Source organism: Moschus berezovskii, chromosome 20 (assembly GCF_049115385.1).
Source record: "Moschus berezovskii isolate FMDL1 chromosome 20, NW_MosBer_1.0, whole genome shotgun sequence".
NCBI lineage: Eukaryota > Metazoa > Chordata > Mammalia > Artiodactyla > Moschidae > Moschus > Moschus berezovskii.
In genome coordinates, this window is record NC_142479.1 from 52898990 (window position 1) to 52904546 (window position 5557).

Here is a 5557-nt window from a genome sequence, read left to right on the forward strand (position 1 = left end):
AAAGCTTATAAATCATTTGTTTTAAATCTGTGTGTGTATCACTGCTATGTTTAAAACAGATAACCACTAGGACCTATTGTATAACACAGGGAGCTCTGCTCAATCTTCTGTAATAACCTAAACGGGAAAAGAATTTGAAAAAGAACAGACCCGTGTATACATAACTGAATCACTTTACTACACATCTGAAACTAACACAACGTTGCTAATCAACTAAACACCAATATAAAGTAAAAATCAGAAAAAAAAGCGTGTATATGTATATTTTTTTTATTTTGGGAGTATTGAGAGTTCTGGAGGAAAAGGAGGTAAGGATTCAAACAAGATTACTTTTTACATGTACAGCTCCTTTCATAAGAACACTGATCTCTGAGTGGATTCTCTTCTCTTTTTGATTACTGTTCCACAGTGATGAAATCCCTAAGACAAATCTTCGATTTCCATAACATTTGCTACATTGTGCTACAACTTGAGGCTAGGGTTTTAATTTTTCACAAGAAAACATATTTGTAGGAGTTGATTGAGTCCAAGATTGTAAATACAGATTTCATTGGTAAAGTGATCAACTCTTATACTGACTTCAGGAATTAGATTTAAGATTCAAAACTATGAAAAGCGCAAGGGCTATAGTAAGTGCTCAACAAATGTTGGCTTTTATTATTATTCAGCATTAGGTGATCATGGGATTGACTTTCACTAATTTGCTCTGGAGTTGTAAACTGCTATTGACCCAGGGAGAGTTTCTAAGAAAACAAAGTTCCTTACACTCCAGGGATTATAAGGGAAATATAACTTCATCACTGACTCAATGGACATGAATCTGAGCAAACTGTGGGAGACAGTGGAGGACAGGGAAGCCTTGCATGCTGCAGTCCATGGGGTTGTAAAGAGTTGGACACGACTTAGGGAGTGAATGACAACAACAAAAATAACTTCCCTTTATCACAGTCGAATCCAAAGAGCTTTATCCAGATTGCTATGTGGGATCCTTCAGGTGCTTTTTATTTTTATTTATTTATTTGGCCTCTCCATGTGGCATGTGGGATCTTAGTTCCCTGACCAGGGATCGAACCCTCATCCACCCCCCACCCCCCGAACTGGAAGTGTGGAGTCTTAACTACTGAACTGCCAGGGAAGTCCCTTTCAGGTTACTTTAGATGATGCTCTTAAATAATGCTCTTTAAAATACTTTATATTTAAGCACAAACATAACTGTGTTTATGCTTAAATAAATATCTGTGCTTAAATATATTTTTATGACAGGCAATGGTTTTGCATGTATGCTGATATAAAATTTTCTTGTAAAATAAATTATTCAAGCAGAATAAATACGTTGATTCAAAGAAAGCTGTTAAGTAATCACAGTACAGGCAGTACCCAGAAATGATAAAAAATTGTGGCAGTGGAATGCAAATGATCAAGCCTTGAGAAGTGTTGTGTGATGAACTGAATCTGCTTGGTCCCTGTTTTGCTACATATGAAAATATTGACCCTCATTTTATAGAGTTTGCATAGGTTACAGTTATAAAATTTTCATTCTGGGCAAGACCGTCCATGAGATCATCACAGAACAACCCTCCTTGCTTTAGACAGGTGGTTTCTGAGGTCTAGAGATGCTATGCCTTGATTAAGTGCAGTATGCTGCAGAGGAACTGGGGTTTGATCCTGTTAAAGAAAACGTTCGTACTTTCTGGTGGTCTAGACCCCAAGAGTAGAAGAGGGATAGTCCTTTACACCCAGTTCATCAACAGAGACATTGGAAGAGAGAAATTGTGTTCAATGGCAGGACCTCAAGGGGCACCAGTCTTGAAATATTCCAAGGTCTTTTGGTACAGCTGAAACTAACACGATATTGTCAATCAACTATACTTCAATTTAAAAAAAGGAAAATAAGAACAACAAAAATAAATCATCCTATCAACATAAAGATGCCTAAATGCCTAAAACAGTGTTATCATATGCATTCACTTCATGTTTTTCTCTTTTCTTTTTTGTAGATTTATTTTCTCTTTGCTTTAGATTATTCATCGAAACCAGTGCTACTTCTCAACTACAACTGTATGCAGAAGTATTGCTAATCATTTGAGATGACTCAGGGAAAAAAAAAACAACCATAATCCATCCAGACTCAACTGTCTTAAGAAATCCACAGGATCATATGTTTATTCAGTTATTTAGTAAGAAAAAAAGAGAAATATTTAGAGATCTTTTATTTGGAAGAGGATTACATTTATTCTCTTTGACTTCAAGGTATAGAAGCAGAACCAGGAGGGTGAGATAATGGAAAGACAAGTTTTAGCTCCATGAGAGGAAATACTTCTAGTTAATTCAAGAAGTGAGCTGTCCTAAGAGAGGATGGACCCCACTCCCTACACCCCCCTCCCCACCGCCAAGATTAGAGGTGTTCCTTTTAGGTGACAATCCTAGAGGACTTGTGGAAGGGAATGGTCTTATCCAAGGGGCTGATGGGTGGGTGAGGTGGCTGACCCAAGGTCTTTGCCACTTCTGAAGGTCAAGTCTGAGGTGACCTTCCTTCCTTTCAAATGGCTCATATAGGGAGGTGGCCATGATCTGCAGTCACCGTCTCAGTTCTATGTAAAAAGCAATTAAATCATTTGGGAACTTTGCCTCCCTATATGTCTTGAATACATGCAAAAAATTACATGTTTTTGTTGCTAAATGGGAAAACATGTGAACATAAGCCAGCTAATTTAACTGTTATTGTGTTGTATTTTAAAAATCAGGCTGTTAAATACTTGATAGTTTAGGATTTGCATCTTAATCTGGATTTTAATAATAGGCAGTAATTTTTAGAGAAGTGTCAGCCCGGAAAGTCCAAAGTTTTTATCATTTCACACTCAGAAAACTGCTATTAAGAGCTTATAATTTGGGTTACAAAATGCAGAATTATTACGTTAGACCAGGTGAAATTGTCATCTTGTAGATAAAAACTTACATTGGCAAATTCATGTGGTTTAACCAGTCCATCCTAAAGGAAGTCAGACCTGAATATTCATTGGAAGGACTCATGCTGAAGCTGAAAATTCCAATACTTTGGCCACCTGATGTGAAGAACTGACTCATTTGTAAAGACCCTGATGCTGGGAATGACTGAAAGCAGGAGAAAGGGACGACAGAGGATGAGATGGTTGATCAACAACTCAATGGACATGAGTTTGAGCAAGCTCCAGGAGTTGGTGATGGACAGGGAAGCCTGGCGTACTGCAGTCCATGGGGCTGCACAGAGTCGGACATGACTGACCGACTAAACTGTATTGAACCTAATATTAAGATGTTTATAAACGGTTTTATGATTACTAAGACCTGTAGATATTTTTGACTAAACTCAGAATTTCCCCTACCGTGTTGATCAAAGAAACATCATTGTAAGCCAGATGATAATCCAGCATGATTTCTTCTAAAAAGGCTCAGAGTTCCTTTCAGCTTGTTACACAGTGGGGTTTTTTTTTGTGTGTGTTTGTTTGGTAAAGACATTGAGCCCTCTAATGTGCAAATCATTAAGAAGGTAATTGTTGTCCCAGCAAGTTTTGCCCAGCAATGAGAAGCAATAGGATAAAACTCCTGCCCATGTTGAAGCCAGGCAGGGAGACTGTGTGTGGTAGTGCTTCGGGGAAGAAGGGAGTGATTTCTGAAGTGAGGATTTAACACAGTACAATCCCAGCTTCATTGCCTGTTTACACGAGAGGCCACAGCTTCAATTTAATGGCAGGCAATAGGAGTTTCACACTGTCAGCACCAATTGTTCAAAGCCAAGTCTCTACAAGGGAAGGATCAAAATTAAAAATTTGGAGGGATTTAAGCTCCAGATTCTCTTTCAAATACAGTGAATCAAGTATCTTATCTTTTCCATAGGATGTTTCTATGTTAAAACTAGCTTCCTTCTAGTTACTTTCCTGAAAGCTCTGTTTTACAGAGTATGTAATTTTCATGTACTGCGGGAGAGCTACTTAAAAAGTCATGCTTGTTGATAATTGGGGAGATATGACATTTGAAACTCCTGTAAGAAAACTGGGAGACTGTTGGGAATTCCCCTCTGCCATTTGTTGTTAAAAATGAATAAAAAATGTAAGCCCTCAAACTTTATATGCATTCATACTCAAAACAAATGCTTTAAAAATGGCTGTGGGACTTCCCTGGTGGTCCAGAGGCCAAGACTCCAAGTTCTCAATACAAGGGGCTCAGGTTTGATCCCTGGTTAGGGAACTAGATCTTACCTGCTGCAACTAAAGATCCCACATCCTGCAATTAAGAACCAGTACAACCAAAAAAATTCATGTCCATGTGGAGAAGTAAGGGGACTGAAAGTAGTTTAGTCTAAAAAGAGGCTCAGAGAGTTTCGATGACATGCCCAGTGCCTACTGGGATATGGAAGACAAAGACCTCGACCATGCCACCTTCTTAAAGAAACTAGGAAAACAATTCAAACATCAGTGTTTTCTGCATGATCACTCTGACAGGAAAGAATTTTAATTTGATTTTCCTGCCCTGTGGTTAAAAGCTACCAAATTCCATCTTAGTTTTAGCCTGTTGCTCTAGCATTGCATGGGCAGGCTCAGTCTAGACAGACTTGTTTCCCCTGTCATCTCCAGCTTAGCAAAGGAACCACTTCCATCTTTTTTAACAGACTTCAATACCAGAGCAATCTCGATCTAGCACTGTTTACCACCCACATTAACCACTCCTCTCCCCAGTTTTGACACTGTACTAAAAAGGATATCCAGTTTGTCGGGGTTGAGCTGGTTGAAGCTCTTAGCCCTACAATACCCTATACCCAGAACTAATACATTATTTTTAAAAAAACTTTTTGAAAATTTAGCTGTGCTGGGTCTTCACTGCAATGCACAGGCTCTTCATTGCAGTGCTCAGGCTCTAGAGTGCACGGGCTCAGTAGCTGCAGTGAGGGCTTAGTTTCCCCAGGGCATGTGGGACCTGTTTGCTGAGCAGGGATCAAACTTGTCTCCCTGGCTTTGGAAGGTGGATTCTTAACCGCTGGACCACCACCAGAAGTCCCTGATAAATTAGCTTTTGATTCAGAAAGAAATCAGGAGAAAGATTTCACGTGTTTTTAAGAAAAAACGGGTACCAAGGGTGTTTCCATCTTTGTTTCCTTTCCTTCTCTCACTCTCAGGAGGCTGGACAAAGTCATAGTTACTGTGGGCTGCGAGCTCAATCGCAGTTAATTCACTATACATCAAGTCTTGTCCATATAGACAAGCTATCTACATGTAAGTAAACGGTTTACCTTTATTTGGACATATTTTTTTTCAGTGTAAAACTTTTTTCTCATATGTGAATGTAGAAATTTACTACTTTTGGGGTTGAAGACCATATGACATGACTACAGTATAAGGAAACAAATTTTCTCAAGTGTCTTGTACAAATGAACTTACTTACAGCAGTTGACGTACTTTGGAGAGACAGGACCTTATCTGGATAAGTAAATTCATTAACAGCTGTGAAAGGCCACTACATTATAATAACAAAATTATAAGCTTGCCGTGCATAAGAATATTTAGTGCATTAAAAACACTGAGAC